At 42.4% G+C, this 21,290-nt stretch overlaps 1 protein-coding gene and 1 pseudogene across 2 annotated transcripts in view; both read left to right on the top strand.

The window, feature by feature from the left end:
- Nucleotides 1-21,290, top strand: part of CHCHD6 (coiled-coil-helix-coiled-coil-helix domain containing 6) — a 229,032-nt gene that overhangs the window by 51,665 nt on the left and 156,077 nt on the right. The gene's annotated exons all lie outside the window — the stretch shown is intronic.
- LOC118663930 lies at nt 1,075-1,188 on the top strand (annotated as a pseudogene).

Genomic DNA, 21,290 nt, shown 5'->3' with positions numbered 1-21,290 from the left:
TTTAGCAATTAACTTTAATTCTCAGGCCACTACTCGGGTTTGTATTTGAGCAAGGGGGTATGTGCAGCCTTTGAAGTGTTGGAGGAGGATGCATGGGGCCAGCAAGACTGTCCCCTAGCAGGTACCCTGTAGGAAGGGCTGCTTTGAAACTGGCCATAACCTCCCCTTCTAAGGCCAATGATGAATGTGTTCTTTCAGAAAGTCTTTCCTTCTGTCTTAACCTGCATCACATGGAATTTAAGCACCTTATTTTTTGATTGATCTTCAGTAAAGAATAAGTGGTAAGCACCCTTCCTGAGTAAACCTTCCTTTTTGTGCTTTTGATTCTAGTGTCTTCTTACATGCTCTGTTGAATTGTTCGTTCTCTGCTGCCTCTCACTCTTGGCTCACCAACATGGTTAGATCTCCCTGTTCTCTCCAGTCCCACATTATACTGATCCTCCAGCATTCCTTCTACCAATGGCTTGAAGCTTTGATTGCCTGCTCATTTGTGGAGTTTTTGTAATCTGATGGTCAACCTTATTACAACTCTTCTTCAATGATTCTCTCAGGGATGCCATCGATTCGTCCTGCCTGCCAAATCCAGAATGTTCTTCAGGTCTGACAGTGTTATTATTGTTGAGTCATTTGAGTTGCAGGCATTGTCATTTCATCCCTAAATACTTCACCTCGTAAAAACAAGAACATTTCTATCTACAATAAAATGATCATACTCTATATGTAATATAGTTGTTTGTATGGAAAAGAATACAATAATTAATACATAATAATATAAGAATAAACTCTGTTTCATAACTGTAAACCTACTTTTGCCCCACCTTGTATAGGCCATATTCAGTTTTTCTGGGTATCCCAGTCTTGTCCTTGATACCTGTCTTTTAAAAATCCAGGATTCAATTAAGGATCATGCATTGTACCCCTACAGTGTCCTTTAATCTAGTAGAAGAGTAGTCTAGGCATTGTGTAGACTTTTATGACATTGATATTATTGAAGATTCCATTGTTGAAGAGTTTTGTAAAATGTCTCTGAACTTGTATATATCTGATCATTTCATCATGATTACATTCAGATTAATCACTTCTCGGCCTTTTGGCTAAGATCAAGTGCACATTCAGGTAAAGACATTTTGGTGGAGATGAGGAGAGGAGGTGGGGTACTGCTCAGCTACTCCACTCTTCTCCCATCCTTGGCTCTCTGTCTTTTTTAATCCGCTCTCCCCCCTAAGTTACGAACTCCTTCAGGCAGAAAAAGTCATGTCTCATTTATTCCCTTCAGCATCCAGCTCAGTGTCTAATATATACTGGACTCCTGAGTAAACCAGAGTGAGCAATAGATGCCTGATCAATAAGAGTGTGAGAAAAGATTTCTCCTGTTGATTCTCAAGTGTGTCCCAGACACTGCCAGTGTCTCCATCACTAATACTGTAATAAGCAAATCATACAGGGGCTATTGAAAAGAAGATTCCTTTTCAATTTTATTTTAACTTCTGATTGTTTAAAAACAAAGGCCAAGTATGATGCCTTTATGTTTGCAGCGGGTCCTCTCACCAGTGTCACTCCTAGTCACAGGGCATCCAGTCCTTCTTAATGGAGTGCACATGTCAGGCTCAAAAGTTTTGGAGGTCTAGCTATCAAAAATTTAAGAATGCTTTATTTTAATTGTATCTGCTTTAACATGTAGCTTCTATTAATGGCAAGTGATATGATTTTCCATTTTTGCTAGTTAAAGTTTTAAAACCAATTTAAGTAAAAAAAGCAAAGATAGATCTTAAAAAAAAATAAAATAAGGTGATGAGCAGATATTGCAAAATTCACTAGGGAGTCCTTGAATAATGAAAGTTAAGGAAACACCTAAAGAAGAGTTTACACCTTCTTTTTCTATTTATTTTTTTCACTTATATTTTTATTTTTGAATAGATAATGCATTGACATGACTCACACTCATGGGCATCCAGTCCTCAAAGCATGCCTCTCATAGCCACCAGCATCCCTCACAGTCATGGGGTATCCAGTCCTCACACCAGCGTCCCCCTCAATCCATGGCATTTAATGCTCACACCAGTGTCTGTCACCATCATGGGACATCCAGTCCTCACACTAGCGTCTTAAGCAGGAAGGGGTAGGGTCATGGAAATGTTTCTTCATTTAGGCAAGACTGTTGTCCAGCGACTTACACACTTCTTTTTCGCTGGCTAGCATGTATGGCCATTTCAGACCAATCACTACAATGGAGGCCTGGATTACCATGGTTGGTTTGGGTCTGTTACAATTTTTCCCCAAGGCTTGCAAAGGGGCTTGCCTTTCCTACAATCAGAGGCTTCCACCTCGCACAAAACTGGGGAATTAGCAGCCTTGTGGGAATAGCCATGAGTGGCTAGTGCAGTGTCTGCTGAAGGACTTTCTAGGGATGCCAGTGCAAAAGCTGAGACCGAGATCTTGCTCAGAGAAGTCTCAGGTTAGCACGGCCATTTCTGAGCTCAGAACTGGAAGCAGTAACTGATCTGGCCTGATGCATTGGTGGCAGGGAGACACAAATACTCATTCCTGCCCCAAGTTTTATACAGTGGAATTAGATCCCTGAGGTTGTCTTCTTTTAAGGTCCCCCCCCCCCCCCAAACAGGACTTACATCCTTTGGGAGAACTCTTTGTTCCAGTCTTCCTGTTAGAAGAAACCCGAAATGCGTCTGCTCCCTCCTAGCCTAGGCCTGGATTCTTGGAGTCTGATTGAGCACCTGGTTGTCAGCGAAGGGGTCAGAACCAGAGAGGGGGTACTGAGTAGACAGAAGTCGCTGGTCCTGAGAAAGTGCTGGCCTGCCCTGCTTTCAGAGCCTGACATTGGCGTGGTGCCCATACTGAGAACCCATCTTTCCAGTTTGCCCCCTCCTTCTGCCTCTCTGTTGCTCTTTTCTCCTTCCTGTGCTTTTCTCACTCAACTCTTTTTTTTTTTCTTTTACCCCTTTCTAGCCCTGTAGAGCTGAGAGCTGGAGGGCCAAGGTCTTTTTCTGTCCTTGGAGTGCACAACTTTAGGAAGCCCTGTTGTTTACATCAGCCGTGAAGGGGAAGGGCACTGTTCAGAAGGTGGAGACTCTGGGAAGGTTGGAGGAATGTCACAGGAATGAGAAACAGATGTAGCGATCCAGTGTGGCTTAGCCTAGTCAAGGGAGTTGCAAGGAGAGGGGGCCAGAGAAGGCTGGAATTTGGTGGTCATACTCATTTATGTGTTTAATCCTTTTGTAGCTTTACTGGTGTTCATGGAGCAAGAGACTCCCGGCAAGGCAGTGAACAAGCCGATGATTAATTGCCCCTTTTAAATTGTAATTATGTCACTCACCAGAACCCGTGAACATTAATTCTCAATTTACAGAGTGAGTAATTGAATAATGAAGGGGCTGCCTGTTTGTTGTGCTCTGTTCTCGCCCTTGCATTTCTGCAATGCCAGGCCCTTCTGTCTCTTAGTCCTTGAGTAAAGCGCACTTCCCTGGTGATGTTAGTGCCTCTTCTGGCCTTCTGATAGTGAGTTGTCTGGCATCACTTTCCATTGATGGTGGGTGAGGCATAGGCTGATGTCATGTTCTCTAGAGAGAAAGGAGACTTAGCCATTTCTGACTCCAATCTGATGCTGCTTTTTAAGTTCTCTTCCAGAAACAAAAGCCTGCTCTGGCTAACTCAAGCAAAAGAACACGAGCTTATTGGAAGGATGTTGGCAGGATATCGGGAAGCTAGAGGCCAAGGGAAAGCTGGACAAGCAGGCCTTGAAAGGAGAGAGCTAAAACCAGGATCCAGGTGGAGGCACTTAGTCCTTGCAGGACACTGGGACAGGACTCAGCTCCAGAGTTTCTAGTGTGTCATTTCACACTGGATTGATTCAAATTCTTGAGCTGGTCCCAGCCTTGGCAATGGAGGATGGGTCACCTTGACTGTGCCACTTCACTAGAAGCAGGAATGTTTGGTGGGCACTCTCCACAACCCCATCCTCAACCTTTGGATGTTCACACTGTTTTTTTTTACTCCTTTATAGCTCTGTGGAGCTGAGAGTGTGCCCACTGTGGGAGGGAGTCCACAGGGAGGAAAAGTTAGCACCCCCTGGGGCCACAGGTCTGCATCCGCAAGGTTCTAGCCTTCTGTTCTCAAAGTTCTCGTGGACGCCGTTCTGCATTTTCCTTTTTGAATCTGCAGTCTTCTTTTCTGGCCTTGGGCTCCAGGAACCATGCTCTTCAGGTGGCTGCTCCTGGGCGTCCCAGTAACATCATGTTGTGTATGGCACTGGGAACTCCTGAGCAGACTCACTGTCATTTTGAACGAGGTATGTAAGAAAGACTTGTGTTTATAAGAAACCCTGTGGATGTCCTTGTGCTGGATGTCCCACCCCCTGCTACTTCCTGCCTCTCAAAACAGTCACATGCCCTGTTTGGTATGGTTTTTTCAGTCATGAAGATACTCGGTGTGGAGCCACACACACCTTTTTTGATCAGCAACCATCATTTGTAAGCTAGCAGGCTGTGTGAGGGGTGTAGGCTGTGGCAGTGGTCCAGTGTGCTGGCCCCCAGTGTTGGTGGGGAGCCTCTGTGGTACACACTGCAATCAAATATACCATCTTGGCCTCTTTGTTGAGGAACTGAATCAGAAAAAGTAATTCAGTGCTTTTCGGAGAGAGAGAGTAACAGGGCACTTTTAGGAGTAGGTGAGTGCTATAGACGAAATGTTTGTATCTTCCCCAAAATTCACATATGGAAACTATATCTCCAGTGTGGTGACACTGGAGGTGGGGACTTACAGAGGTGACTCTGTCATGAGGGTGAAGCCTATGGCCCCTTGGCCCTTCTGCCATGTGAGGAGAGTGCTGTATACGAACCAGGAAGCAGACACATCTGCAGGTGACTCGTTGGCACTGGACTTCTAAGCCCCTGGATGTATTTTTTCTGAGACTTCGATATTTATTTATTTCAGAAATAAATATCTGTTGTTTATAAGTTACCCAGTCTATTTTTTTCATTTTTGTTTTAGTAGTCCAAACAGACTAAGAGTCTAATTGAACTTCTTCAGATCCCTATAGATTCATTTTTCTCTTGATCTCCCTTGGGAGACACCATGCTTCGTACAAAAGAGTCTTGAAAGCTGCCTGCAGGTTTTGGAATTGCCAGTGGATGTGTTAACCACAAACAGGATGGGTAAGAATCCACTTTACAGCCCCTGGCCTCATGGTTCTCTTCTCATCAGTGATTCTTATCTTCATTTGACATAAGAAACCCAGCTCAGCTTCACCCTCGTCTCCTGGATTATTCTGCCTTTAAGTTCTTGAACAACGATCTCCCAGACCACAGATCCACCATCCGTCTTTCTCTTTTTGCTCTCTCTTTCCTCTGGAACTTTCTCATTGCTTTCATTGCATTCTCAAACTTCCCTGTTCTCCCAGTTCATCATCTCTCTGGTATCATTTGTTTTCTTACCCAGGGAGCATGTCAGGTTTCACCTCTCCTCTCTCCAGCACTCACTGGGGGTCTGCCCGCAGCTGGAGTGCTGCTGGAGAAAACTCAGGAGCCACTGCGTCCAGTGCAGGAGCCTCTACCTGATCTTCCCTGACTCCCCACTGCAGCTTCTCACAGCCCTCCCCACCCAGGTATCCCTCATTCTCAGCAAACACCTCTGCTCTGCAGCTCATTGAGGAAGGAGGCCGTCTAATCTGAACTCTTGCCGCTTCTCCCTTTCATGTTGGCGTCTCTGATTCTTCACTCTGTATGGCACTCTTGGACCTGTCATCTTGATTGGATTCTAAGGAAAGTCTTATCTGGGACTTCCTTCTGCCATTGTTCTTCCTCTTGCTTAGTGTTTACATTTTTTCCTACCTACTTACTCGTCTTCTTAGCTTATCTATTTGCCCAAGATTCCCCAAAGCACCTTATAATTTTTTTAACCTACGTTTAATGTTGTAGAAGCTGTGCATCCTCTGTTGTTCTTTAGATTATACTTAAATGTTTGTTTTTTTTTTAATCCTCATCCAGGGATATATATTTGTAATTGACTTTAAGAGAGAGAGAGACATCGATGTGAGAGAGAAACATTGATCGGATGCTTCCCATACGTGCCCCAACGGGGAATCAAATCCGCAACCTACATAGGGGGCCTGAGCGGGAATTGAACCTGCAACCTTTTGGTGTATGGAATGATATTCCAACCAACTGAGCTCCCAGCTGAGCTTATATAGTTTTTAAAAATTTAAATTTTGGAGCGATTGTAGGCTCACATAGAAGTTTCAAAAATAGTATAGAGATTCCCATGTGCTCTTCCCCTAGTGATGTCATCTTGCATAACCATAGTATGGGTTTCTCAATCTCAGCTCTATTGACATTTTGGGTTGGATATGTCTTTGTTGGGGGGGTGGGGTCTTCTGGATTATATGATGTTTAACAGCATCCCTGACCTCTACCCATTAAATGCCAGTGGCACTTCCCCAGGTGTGACACACAAAAGTGTCTCCAGATATTATCAAATGTCTCCAAGTCACCCAGTTGAAAACTACTCTGTATTAGTTTTTTTGTTACAGCTGTAACAAATTATCACTCACTTCATACCTTGAAACAACATAAATTTACCCTCTTTTAATTCCTTAGGTCTGAAGTCTGACATGGTGTAGCTGGATTCTCTGCTCAGAGTCTCACTGGACTAACATCAAGGTGTTAGCCAGGGCTGCGGTTCTCCTTGGAGGCTCTTGGGGAAGAATCCGCTTCCAAACTCATACTGACTGTGGGCAGAATCCAGCTCCTTCCCATGCTTTCTCCTGGCTCTTCTTTTTTCAAACCAGCAGCAAGTGTCTAGTTCTTCTAATGCGTTGAATCTGTGATTTCTTTTTCTACCAGCTAGAACAAGTTCTGTGCTTTTTAAGGGCTCATGTGGTGACATGGGCCCACTGGATAATCCAGGATAATCTCACCTCATTCACAGTCTCCAGGGATTGGGGTGTAGACATCTTTGACAGGCCGTTATTATGCCTGCCATCCACTGTTATAGTACAGTGATCACAACCAGGAAATCTATGTAAATGCATGTACAGTTTTTTTGTGTAAACCTAACTTTCATTTTTACATGATAAATACACAGGAGTGGGATTGCTGGATCATTTGATAACTGTATGCTTACCTTTATAAAATACTGCCAAATTATATTCTACAGTGGCTGTACCATTTTACATTCTTACCAGCAATGTAGGAGTGACCCAGTATCTATATCTTTGCCACACTTGGAACTGTCAGTATTTAAAATTATTTAAAGTATTTAAAATAAGAGTGTCAGTATATAAAACAATTATTCTAATAGATATGTAGTGGTACTTTGTGGCTTTAATTTGTATTTCTCTAATGGCTACCAATGTTGAGTATTCTTTCATGTGCTCATTTAGGATTTAGTACCCACCTATCCCCTTACATAGTTATTACAGTACTAGAGGCCCGGTGCATGAATTCGTGCATGGGTGGGGTCCCTTTGCCTGGCTGGTGATCGGGGGCCTATTGAGGCCATCTCGCCCAGTCCCTATTGGGGTTGATCGGAGCCTATCGGGGGCCAGCCAGCAGGGGGGAGGGACTGCAGGAAGTTGGCTGTGGGAGCGCATTAACCACCAGGGGGCAGCTCCTGCATTGAGCATCTTCCCCCTGGTGGTCAGTGTGCATCATAGTGACCAGTCGTTTGGTTGACCAGTCTTAACGGTTGCATAGGCTTTTATATATATATATATTATTGACTATATTCCCTGTTGGGGGTGGTCATCCTGATCTATATGACTATTCTGTAACTATGAATTTGTACTTCTAAATCCCTTCAGCTTTTCACCAAGTCCTCCAACTCTCCTCATTTTCCTTCACCAATTACATATTTTTTTAAAAATACATTTTTATTGAGAGAGAGCTAGAAACATCAATGATGAGAGAGAATCATTGATCAACTGCATCCTGCATGCTCCCCTCTCCCCCCACTGGGGATTGAGTCCACAACCCGGGCATGTGCCCTGACTAGGAATCAAATGCTCAACCACTGAACCACACTGGCAGAGCCAAGTCTTTATTCTTTATTCTGAAGAGTATTTTCCCAGGATGCAGACTTTTGGGTTAACACATTTTTTTTTCCAGCCTTGTGCCACTTCCTGTTGGCAGCTAGAACAGCACCAGGTATTAGACCTGTGGGGTCAGACCACACCTTGGTTCAGCAACCTCAGTACTAGAGTCCTGGCTAGAAAGTAATTCAGAGGCAAGACTCAAAAGGTAAGAGAAAGTTTATTTAGAAAGTCACAGAGGAGGAAGTGAGCGGTAGAAGAAATGGGCTCAGGAAACAAGTTACAGAGGCAAAAGAAGGGCCTTGGAGCTTGGGAGAGAGAGGTAAAGGTAAGGCACCTGGGTGGGGGAAAGAAAAGGGGAAGGGGAAAGGTTTGGGTGTGCTTCTGGGAGGGTCCTTGGTCCTAAGGGCTTTAACCCTTTGAGTGCCAACCAGTATCCTAGGAACTATGCTAAAATTGTCAAAGCATTTTGCTGATTTTACAGCAGTTTAGGAAAAAAATTATGAATCGCAAGTAAATGAAGTTACATATTCAATATCTTCCACAAAATCGTCATCTTCACAGCAAGAATTGACATTTAGCAATATCATCACTAATAAAAGCAGACTTAGAACTGGACGCCATTTCGAGGCTTTAGGGCTACAAAATCTGAGTAAACTTCATAAAATCGTAGTACCTGTAAAAACTTAGGCAGATAAATGCCAATGGTCAATTTTAGAACTACAAACATTCGGCATCATAAGTAATCTGCACTTAGGTGCCATCTGTCAATGAAGAGTGAACTACTAGCATCTAAAAGTGACACTGCAGGAGGAGCGCTCCCGGCAGGGCACTTTTGGTGAAAGACAGGAGGAGCGCTCCCTGGCACTCTAGGGATTAAAGGGCAGGGATTTTAGGGGATGTCCCAGGAGAGGATCTTAATAGAATATTTATTGGCTTTCCAGGTGTATCCTTTCAGGGTTGTGGTCTCCACTGATTGGTTGGCGCCAGGGCAGAGAGTCATTAGTCAATGCATCTGGTCCTGATGTTAGCCATGGAATTGCTTGTCTGGTTTTGCTGCTTTTCTGGGCTTGGAGCTGAAATACAACTTAGACCTAGATGTTTTCCACAGTGGCTGCACCAGTCTGCAATCCCACCAGCAGTGAAGGAGGATTCCTTTTTCTCCGCATCCTTGCCAGCACTTGTCGTTTGTTGATTTGTTGATGATAGCCATTCTGACAGGTGTGAGATGGTACCGCATTGTCGTTTTGATTTGCATTTTTCGGATGATTAGTGACTTTGAGCTTGTTTTCATGTGTCTCTTGGCCTTCTGTATGTCCTCTTTTGAAAAGTGTCTATGTAGTTTCTTTGCCCATTTTTTTTTATTGGGTTGTTTATCTTTTGTTAAGTTGCATGAGTTCACTGTAAATTTTGGAAATTAAACCCTTATTGGAGATAACATTGGCAAATATGTTCTCCCATGCAGTGGGCTCTCTTCTTGTTTTGTTGGTGGATTCTTTTGCTTTGCAGAAACTTTTTATTTTGATGTAGTCCCATTTGTTTATTTTTTCCTTAGTTTCTATTGTCCTGGGAGCTGTATCGATAAAGATATTGCTGTGACATATGTCTGATACTTTGTTGCCTATGGTTTCCTGTCTTACATTTATGTCCTCTATCCATTTTGAGTTTATTTTTGTGTATGGTGTAAGTTGGTGGTCTAGTTTAATTTTTTTGCATGTATCTATCCAATTTTACCAAACATTCAAAGAAGAACTAAAATTTATCCTCCTAGACTATTCCAAAAAATTCAAGAGGAAGAACACTTCAAGCTCTTTCTATGAAGCCAGCAATACCCTAATCCCAAAACCAGATAAAGACACTACAAAGAAAGAGAATTGCAGGCCAATATCCCTGATGAACATAGATGCTAAAATCCTCAACAAAATTCTAGCAAATCAGATCCAGCATTACATTAGAAAGATCATACACCATGACCAAGTGGGATTTATTTCAGGGATGCAAGGATGGTAGAATATCCACAAATCAATAAATGTGATTATCACATAAACAAATTGAGAGACAAAAATCATATAGTCATATCAATTGATGCAGAAAAAGCATTTGACAAAATCCAACCCCCTTTCTTGATAAAAACTCTCAGCAAAGTGGGAATAGAGGGATCATACCTCAACATAATAAAAGCCTTATATGACAAACCTACAGCCAACATCACACTCAAGGAGCAAAAACTAAAACCATTTCCCATAAGAACAGGAACAGGGATACCTACTTTCACCACTCCTGTTTAACAGTACTGGAAATGCTAGCCATAGCAATCAGACAAGAAGAAGAAATAAAATTGGAAAGGAGAAGTAGAACTGTCATTCGCAGACGACATGATATTGTACATAGAAAACCCTAAAGACTCCATCAAAATCTACTAGACTTAATAGATGAATTTGGCAATGTAGCAGAAATCGATGGCTTTTTGAATACACCAATAATGAACTCACAGAAAGAGAAACTAAAAAAACAATTCTTGACAAGGGAGGCAAGAGCATACAATGGAGTCAAGACAGTCTCTTCAATAAATGGTGTTGGGAAAATTGGTCAGATACATGAAAATATTCTTCTAGTCGTTTTTAGCAACAAGAGAGATGTGCTCAACCTGAGGCAGAGGGCTGCAGCATGGCAAAGATGGGAGAGTAGTTTCATTCTCCTAAGTGTCTGAGCTTGCTTCTGGGCTGGCCACCACCGGGAATCCCTGCAGTGTTTCTTGCCCACCAGGAGGTCCTGATGGTAAAGACATGTGAATGAGTTCCTAAAGCACTAGAGGACCTGGGTGTGAATCTAGTTCTGCCCTTTATAAGGTCAGGGTATTGGTTCTGTTTTATACCCATTTTCTCTTGCATAAATTGACTTTAGCAATCCACATCTCACTGGCATTGAAAGTATTAAATAAGAAAGCATATATAAAGCTCTTGACATGTACTCAACATTCAGTGAATCTTCATTCTTTTTCAACACATATTTTAGGAAGCTGGAGAATTTTCTTTTGGCTGATTTAAGAATTGCGCATAGCACATTTGCACATCCCTTCAGAATGTTTTCCGGAGTGACATAACACAGAGGCAGAAAATCATGGTTAATCCTTGAAGATCCTACTCAATTCCAGGATTTCAGTATTTTAAGATTGGGGGTGTGGGGGGTTGGCATTTTGGAAAGGAAATTTTTTTTTTCAAGCAGAGATTGTAGGTTTTTTGTTTGGTGTCATCTTATCATGTAGGTGAGGTAACTTGGGTCCCCTGAAGGTTAAATAATGGTACTCAGTTTAACATGGTGAGTACTAAAACCAGTATAAGAGCTCTCAAATTTTCAACAGTCAAGCCAGGTCTTCGTCAGACCTACTGCTCCTCTCCTGACCTGTGGGTCTCTTTTCTCTTTCTTCCAGACATTCTTTAGGGGAGTCTGGATGGTTTAATTAACCTTCTGTTTCATGTCAAGAGAGGCCTTTTTGCTAAGAGAACGTGTGTGTGTGTGTGTGTGTGTGTGTGTGTGTGTGTGTGTGTGTGTGTAGGAGAAGTACTGGAAGTAGAGATGAGATGAGAGCCCAGGTAGTACCTTACGGTAGACTTGAGTGGTAGCTGTGGGTTTGTGTGGGGACAGGAGAAATCGCTACTTTATCTCCTTCCTGTCTGTTGAATGCAGGTGGCACTCCTCACTCGCCAGTGAAGTGAATCTTTTCTTCCCCCTCAGATTGCCTGTTCACCACTTCTCTACCTCTCACCTTCTCGCAGCAGGTGCCTATGCGTCTCTAGCAGAATGTCTTGTCATCTTCTTGGGGAACCGTTATTGGGATAACACATGTGATTTTTCAGAGAGAGGTTTTACTCTTACAAGAGTCATACTCCTCTGACACAGTATGGACCAGCTCTAGTAAAGTGGGCTTGTGAGGTGGTGTGGCTGGCATCAGTATACTCCAGGGAAGGTCTTGGTCAGAATCATGCTTCAGGGGTTAAGACCTTGCTCTTATAGGAGTAATAGTACGGCAGACTCCTGCTGCCTCAGTCGCCCTGACAGAGAGCTGCTGTGTTGAGGTGACTCTACTGCACATGTACTTGGGAGCCTTTGATATGGAACCACTCTGAGCCTTTCAGTCCAGTTGAGGTAGAATGTGGTGCCTTTTCCTCATCTCCTAGGCTCTCAGCAGCCGTGAGAACCAGGAGGTGGTGGCGGCAAGTAGAGCCAGAAGCCCTAGCAGTGATGGCGAACCTATGACATGCGTGTCAGAGGTGACACGTGAACTCATTTTTTGGGTTGATTTTTCTTTGTTAAATGGTATTTAAATATATAAAATAAATATCAAAAATATAAATCTTTGTTTTACTATGGTGGCAAATATCAAAAAATTTCTATATGTGGCATGGCACCAGAGTTAAGTTAGGGTTTTTCAAAATGCTGACACGCTGAGCTCAAAAGGTTCGCCATCACTGCCCTAGGGTGTGGCTGCCAGGGAAGTGCGAAAGCTGCCTTCCCAGGGACTTTTCTCCCCAGGCATTTTCTCTCTTCCTTGCCCAAGTCTCAGTGTTTTCCAAAGGCTCAGATGTATGAGCTGCATCTGGTCAGCTGGTAGTAGGAGAGAGACTGGGTGCCAGTGTTGCCCCTTTTTCCCAAGGCTCTGGGGGGCGCAGAAGAGAGGAGGACTCAGATCTTTGAGCTGATGGACAGAGAGATGGCTGTCCACAGGGACATGTGGAGAATTCGGTGCTGTTTCAGTGGGGAAAGCATGTTCCTGTTTCTTCAGCTGTGAATACTAAGGAGAGATGATGAAGACAAGGAGGTGATGGAGATGACGGTGATGGTGATACGGAGGAGGGCTGGGCCTGTATGGGAGGGAAGGGTTGTCGGCAGCACAGGAATAAATGGACCTGTGTAAAATCTCCCCCATTTGACATTTAGTTTCCCAGGCAGTTGATGATTCCCTAAAATACTGAAAACACCGAGTTTCTGGTTTGAGCTAGAGAATCTCCCAGACTTTTCTGTTTCAGTTTGTTGTTCCCACTTATTTGTGCTAGAAAATGTGGTGTACCGTGGGACTTCAGGGACTTTTGATTGCCCACCTTAGGACCTTTTTTTCTAACTGTATTATTTTATTTTAAATATATCTTTATTGATTTCAGAGAGGAAGGGAGAAGGAGAGAGATATAGAAACATCAATGATGAGAGAGAACCATTGATCAGCTGCCTCCTGCACACCCTATACTGGGGATCAAGCCCACAACCTGGGCATATGCCCTGCCTGGGAATCGAACTGTGACCTCCTGGTTCATAGGTCAACACTCAACCACTCAGCCACGCCAGCCGGGCTTGTAACTGTATTATTTTAAGTACAGCAGGGATACATACTTTGAAAGGTCATACATGTTCATTAAAATTTTTTTAAAGATCCTTAGATGTTTTTAAAACAAAAAGTTAAAGCCCTTTTGCCCCATGGCACTCCCAGGCTCTCTATGGAGTAGGAACCAATGCGGATCATTGTGGGCTCTTGTGAACATTTATGTCCCACCATGCCCGGCTGGCGTGGCTCAGGGGTGTGGTGCGGTTGCCTTGGGAAGGACGAGGGAGAAAAATGACAGGGCAACTTCGTCATCTTTGTTGAGCGAGAATGTTGGGAAGAGATGAATAATCTTTCCCCAACTGTTCATTTTTCCTTCTCAAGCCTTGTGCTGTGTGCTGCTAATGTATTTGATAAAGTTTCTCTCTTTTTCTACTGTCTATATTTTTTGCTTCACAGTTTGAAGCACAGCATTATAACGGAGGGGCAGGAGGAGGGAAAACCAAATGGCATGCTGGGAATTCTGTAAGGAGATCAGTGCAGCGGGGACTTCACCTGGCCTCCCGTGCCAGGGCATGTGAGAGGGCACTCAGAGGGAAGACCGAGCTGTGTCTCCAAAGGTCAGTGCTAAGGTCTCCAAGGCAGAGGGGTCCCAGCACTTCATGGCAGATAGGACTTCACGGTGCTGGTTCTCGAGTGGCTTTTCTTCTTCAACCACCTATGTAGCGATAACGAGGGAAAGACATAAGCCTGTTAATACCTTGTCATTCTTAAAACAACAGAAAGTAGTTCTAGTAAAGAGCTTGGGCTCTGTGTTGTCAGTCTGCTTCCCTTGCTTTCAGGATCAGCCACAAGTTGATCTGGAAAACAAATTTGTCCTCTTTAATGGATACCTTCTGTTCTTTCTCCCCAGCTGGTTTTTCCTTTGTAGCAGGCGGCAGTCACAGGGTGTGAATGAATGTTCTCTCTCTCAGCTTCCTGAAAAGTGTTAAGCTCTGCTCCTGGCCCTTTATGCCAGCGTATGTGTTCCCAAGGGCAGGGGCTGGGCCTGAGTTACTTTTTTGCCCTCCTGGTGTCCAGCACACAGTCTCCTTGGCCCTATGGTCAGTGAGGACCTCTGACATTCACAGATAACAGCTACCTAGTTACTGCAAACAGACGTTTGTTTTTCGCAGGGATTCAGGCTGGGCTGTGGTCTATGTTGGTCTGCATTCACTATGGGCCTCTGCTTGATTCAGGCAAAAGCCATGCTGTTTCTGAGAATTCCAAGTTAGTTTATGCCTTGGACTGTTGTTCCCATATCCTGGAATGTTCCCGTTTCTGCTTCCCCAACTTAACAGGAACATTTTCAGGTTCAGCCTAGATTACCCTCCTTTAGGAAGCATTGCTGGCCCTCCCAGGGCGCTTTCTGCCGCACTGTGCTCTGAGTTTTGTTTACCTTGGTGCTCTCTCCCATTACCTAGAACAGCGGTCGCCAACCTTTTGGACCTCACGGACCACCGGTTGGCGACCGCTGACCTAGAATACAAATTTCTTGAAGGTGGAATCTGTGATTAAGTCATCTCTGAATCAGTCTTTCAGCTAGGAACTTGGTAGGGACTAAAAAAAGGAAGAAAAGAAAAAAAGGTATGGAATGACTAAAGGAATCTTGTCTCTGGCTATGCTTAGCAGATAGTGGGTACTGTGAGCTGTAACCGAACTGCTGGGATAGGGTCTTGAGATGCCTGGACAAACTGCATGACCTTTGTTCTAAAAGATATTTATTTCCTTGTGGTTTGGTCACATATATTGTCATAGTATTCCTGGGATAAAATGTGGATCTGTGATACATTAGAAAATGGAAAGAAAGGAGAAATGACTGTCCACAGGGGAAAAAAGGGGGACATATGTAATACTTTGAACAATAAAGTTTAAAATACATATATGAAATTAAATAAACCTACTTTTGAGATATAAAACATAACAGTGAATTAATAACAAAAATAACCTGTTAATTTAACTATAAGAAAACTTTGGTTAAAAGCATTTTAAAATTAACAGGGTATTAATTTTCACATATGACGTATGGACTGGAAATTTTGTCCATTAAATCTGAAGTCTGTTAAATCAAGGTCTGCAAATTTGAGGGTTTATTGTATTGAACACAACTATTTACCTTGGCTCCTTACCCAAGCCCAAAGCAATAGTTTGTTATTTCTTCATTCTTAAATATGGTGGTGAGGGGGGCGGGGGAATGATCCCATCAAGAAACCATCAGACATTTGATAACTTTCTCTGACATTATCAGATTAAAATGAGAAGAAAAACACCACGGGAGGAGGATGATGATGGCAAGTTTATGATAGCTGGAAAAGAAGCTTGTAATCTGTAGGTAATTGGCTCAGCCGACCAGAGAGAGCTGGAGTTCAAGCCTACAGCATAGAAGCACAGAAAGAGTTGGGCAACATCAGGGAGCCCCAGCGAGCTCCCAACTGAGAGGAACCAGGCACCTGTGCAAGTGGGTGCAGAGGGTGGGGTAGAGAAAGTCTGTGTGAGTAGTCAGATTCCTTCCCCACCTGTATAGTGTGGTCATTGCACTTCCTCACACTTGTAGAGGACCCATGGTTTATCCTCCAGGTTATCTCCTGGTGAGGTTAAAGTAGAAGGACTCCGTACTTCGTGTGGGGAAACAGGCATCACTGAGAATGGTACATCATGCTTAAGACCAGGTGAGACCCTTTATACCTGCTTGACTCCAAAATCATAGGCATAACCCTTCCAGACAAGAGATTAAACCATTTCTTTATGCAAAGTTGAAGAGTCCAAGTGAAAAGCTGCATAAACAATGAAAGTTGGAAGTTCTTCAGTAAAATGTTCTGAGCCAGATCACCCTTCCAATTGACAAATTGCACCATACAAACAGATTTGTTACTGCTTTATTCTTAAATATGAGGGGACGATCCCATCAAGAGATCATCAGACATTGGATAACCTTTCTCTGACATTATCAAAATATAAACCAAAATAAATATAAGACCAAAACAATCAGCTTCTATAGTCCCAAACAATCAAATAGAGAAAAAAGGAACACAGGAAACAATGCAGGGGAATAGAACAGTTAAAAAAAAATCCTCAGATTAGAGGAAATATTGCATTCATAAAATAAGAAGAGGAGCTGTTAAAAAATAACACTTAGAAAAAGAGAGCTCTTAGTAATTAAACATATGATACAGAAATGAAAAATTCAATTGAAGGACTAGAAAATAGAGTTGAGGCATTCTCCCAGAAATTAGAACAAAAAGACAAAAAGATGGAAACTATGAGAGAAACATTAGGATCATCAGATACTTTGTTTAGGAGGTCAAACATCTAAATAATACCAGTTCCAGAAAGAGAAAACTGAAGAAATTATTAATGACATGATTTTAGGAAGTTTCCCAGAACTGAGGAATAAGAGCTTCCAGATTTAGAGGTCCCATTAGTTCCAAGCCCATCAGCTTTTCAGAATAGATTTATACTTGGCTACATCTCCATGAACTTTTAGAACATAAAGCACCAAAACTGATCCCACGAGTTTCCAGAGAGAAGGACATATTATCTATTGCTGCATAACAAATCATTTCCAAACATAGTGGCTTAGAACAGGGAGTGGCACACTTTTTCTTAAAGTATTTTAGGCTTATGGGCCACACAGTGTACTCAACTCTGCTGCTGCAGCACAAAAGCAGGCATAGATTATACCTAATATAGTGGTTATGACTGTGTTCTAATAAAACTTTATATACAAAAGCACACGGCCACTTCAGGGCTATAGTTTGCCAACCCTGGCTTAGAACAACATTATGTCTCACAGTTTCTGTGGCTTAGCTGGGTCATTCGGCTCTGGGTCTCACAAGGCTGCCACTGGGGTGTGTTGTTTAGGGCTAAGATCCAACCAAGTTTGACTGGGTGGATCTGCTTCTTCGCACATTCATATGGTTCTTTGCAGAGTTTGGTTCCTAAGGGCCATTGCATCAAGGGCCTCAGTTCTCGCCACTCGGTTCTCTCCAGAGGCAGCTTGCTTCATCAGAGTGAGCAGGCTCTAGAGAGCATGAGCAACACGGAAGCCACCGTCTTTTGTAACCTCGGAAGTAACATCCCATCACTTTTACCATATTCTCTTTGTTAGTAGCAAGTCACTAAATCCAGTTCCTGTTCAAGGGGAAGGAGTTAGAAGGGTGCAAACACTGCAGAGGGAGATCATTAGGGCCACCTTAGAAGACTACTTAATTCAAGAGAAGAGAAGAGGTTTGTACAAAAGGTTAAGAATCAGAGTTGTCTTCAGTCAACAGCAACATTGGAAGCTATAGACAGTGGAACAATGTCTTCACAATTCCTAAAAGGAATAAACATTAAATTCCAGAGAAAACAAAGTTATACTAGAAAGGAAATATAATTGCTCATCTGTGAATAATACGTACACTGTAAACACTAAACATTGAGCTATATAAATGTTATAATCAAACCCACTGGGATGATGGGGCAAGGGGGAATATGCATGGAGGTAGGTATATGGGAGCTAAATCCTCTTCTTTCATAGTAGTAAGTCAGTAGATGGCAGAATTGGAATCATGGAGGCAGATACTTGAAGAAATAGCTAAAATAATCTTGGCTGTCTCTGGGGAAATGGGGAGAGTTGAGGCAAACACAGATAGGCTTTACATATATTTGATGTTAATAGAAATGAACTTTAAAAAGAGGACATCTAAATGCAGCATGGTATCTGGGATTCGATTCTGGAGAACAGAAAAAGGACAATAGTGAGAAAATGTAAAATTCAAAGTCTTGAGTTTAATTTATAGCAAAGTTAGCTTCTTCGTTGGGACAAAAGTACCATAGTAATGTAAGATATTAACATCAGGGCAAGCTGGGGGAGGAGAATGTAGGAACTCTATATTCTCTTTACAACTTTTTTTGGGGTCAATTTAAACTTATTCCAATTTAGATTACTTAAGAAAAAAGAGAGAAAGGCAAGATGAAGAAGGCTCAGTGTTGAGCTCTTAGGCTACTGAGTGGATTGTGGGTGGATGGGGTGGGGGAAGAGGACAGGCTCAGCTATAGATACTTCAGAGAAGTTTGTGTATCCAGGTACATCAGTGGTCCTGTAGACGGGACCTCCAGATTAGAGACCCAGGAGTATGAGCCACCTGTCCATGCATTATTGATTGGGAGCAGTTGGAATGTGTCCATGGAAAGTGTCTGGGAGGGGAAAAGAAAAGAACTTAAGACAGAGTTCTAATGAATACCAAAAACATTAGGAGAAAAAGTGCTATTTTTGTAGTTTGAGGTTTTTTCCTAATTGTAGTTCTTTGTATTGATTCAGTTATTTTTATGAGACCAGTTACTGAGCTTCTACATTATATAGTAATTTTAATCAAGAGCTAACAAACTTCAAAGCCTGTGAAGCCAGGCCGAATTAATTGGGGGAAACTGATGTTGTATGTGGACAATGGGGAATGGTATGAACTATTGCAAACTGCAGTGTGCCTACTCTGCTTAGAGTGGGGACTCCAGCTTCAGCTCCAGCTGATTCTTCATAGGAATGTGGTCTAAAAGTGACACTTTGTTTTCTAAGTCAGAAATACAGAGTTTTATGTGAAACCTCCCAATTTTAGACAAATTTAGTGTTGGCAATTAATTATTTTTAATTTTTTTAAAAAATATATTTTATTGATTTTTTACAGAGAGGAAGGGAGAGAGATAGAGTTAGAAACATCGATGAGAGAGAAACATCGATCAGCTGCCTCCTGCACATCTCCCATTGGGGATGTGCCCGCAACCCAGGTACATGCCCTTGACCGGAATCGAACCCGGGACCTTTCAGTCTGCAGGCCGACGCTCTATCCACTGAGCCAAACCGGTTTTGGCAATTATTTTTAATTTTTTCTAACCAAATAGAACATATCTGTTGATACAGAGTGGTTTACAGGCCACTTGTTTGTGAACTCTATTTAAATTCTTTCCTGTGTGTGTGGCCACTTTTCTGTTCTTTCCCCTGCCCCAGATCTTTTTCTATGCATTTAATCTGATTTACCCCAGCAGACTGGCAACATAGTGTTTGCTGAGGCTGTTGACAAATTTGGACTTAGGATATTCCTACATTGTCCTGTGTATTAAATTCCCAGAAGCTCTGGCTTACTGATGTAAGCTGAATGCAGTTTGCTTAAAGGGACTTTATTTATCTCACGGTTGTCCCTTGTCATTGATGACCATGTCATAGGGGACAGGGCCTAATTTCATGTCAAAGTGAGACAGTGTGGCCCTAAGACCTGTGGAGCTATTATTTTGGCCTAGAAGATTAATCTAACCTGGCAGGACTTGCTCTTCATATAGCCGTGCCAGAGCACGGCACATTTTCCTTTCAAGTATTTGCAAATGAATTTCTGTTTTTATTTCTACCTCCATGCTGCTGGTGGCAATCTGGGAAGAACATAGCTTTAGTGTTAGGAGGAAAAAATGGGAACCCTCAAATGAAGTTTATAGACCTGCAGTTTTCCAGTCTTGTGTCCTGGAAGTTCTTTGTACATACAGACATCATAGTGGCTCTTTTCCAGGTTGTTCAGGCATATTCTCAGTCCTCCATGAAGTCTTAGAAATACCAGATTTCCTGGGATATATTTGGTCACTTTCCTGAGAGTCCCAAATACAAATTTGGAGATACAGATTTGGTTTCCCACCCTCCCCTTCTCTTTGTGGCCTAATCAAAAGTCTTCAGTCCATATGACTTTGACTTTGGAGGAAAAAGCATTACAAGTATTTTTTAAAACATGTTTTTGATTTTTAGGGAAAGAGGAAGGGAGAGGAAGGAGGGAGAGGGAGAGAGAGATAGAATCGTCAATGATGAGAGAGAATCATTGATTGGCTGCCTCCTGGCATGCCCTCTACTGGGAATTGAGCCTGCAACCCGGACATGTGCCCTGACTGGGAATCAAACAGTAATCCTGGTTCATAGGTTGATGCTCAACCACTGAGCCACTCTGGACAGGCACAAGTATTTTTCACATCATCAGTTACCAACCTCATATTAAAGATTGGTAAGACCATATTTTTTTTGCTTGTAGTATAGCTAAAGAATGTTTTCCCATTTATTTTATGTCTTTTGAGTTGCATCTCATTTCTTGCTTAAACTTTATGATACTACTTTTTGTGGAAGACTGTTTCTTTTGCCTATTGATTGGCATTTTGGGATTTATTTTTATTTATTTATTTATTTATTTATTTATTTATTTATTTATTTTCACTGTTCAAGAACTTAGGATGCTTTATTTTTTTTTCTTCTTCTTTTTTTTAATTAAATCTTTATTGTTCAGATTATTACATTTGTTCCTCTTTTTTCCCCCCCATAACTCCCCTCCTCCCAGTTCCCGCCCCACCCTCCGCCCTCACTCCCCACCCACTGTCCTCATCCATAGGTGCACCATTTTTGTCCAGTCTCTTCCCGCATCTCCCACACCCTTTTCCTCCCCAAGAATGGTCAGTCCATTCCCTTTCTGTGTCCCTGATTCTATTATAATCACCAGTTCATTCTGTTCATCAGATTATTTATTCACTTGATTCTTAGATTCACTTGTTGATAGATGCATATTTGTTGTTCATAATTTGTATCTTTACCTTTTTCTTCCTCTTCCTCTTCTTAAAGGATACCTTTCAGCATTTCATATAATCCTGGTTTGGTGGTGATGAACTCCTTTAGCTTTTCCTTATCTGTGAAGCTCTTTATCTGACCTTCAATTCTGAATGATAGCTTTGCTGGATAAAGTAATCTTGGTTGTAGGTTCTTGGTATTCATCACTTTGAATATTTCTTGCCACTCCCTTCTGGCCTGCAAAGTTTCTGTTGAGAAATCAGCTGACAGTCGTATGGGTATTCCCTTGTAGGTAACTGAGTTTCTTTCTCTTGCTGTTTTTAAGATTCTCT

The sequence above is a fragment of the Myotis myotis genome, unplaced genomic scaffold, assembly GCF_014108235.1.
Source record: "Myotis myotis isolate mMyoMyo1 unplaced genomic scaffold, mMyoMyo1.p scaffold_m19_p_9, whole genome shotgun sequence".
NCBI lineage: Eukaryota > Metazoa > Chordata > Mammalia > Chiroptera > Vespertilionidae > Myotis > Myotis myotis.
The sequence above is the reverse complement of the archived record's forward strand: the minus strand, read 5'-3'. Positions and strand labels throughout refer to the sequence as shown.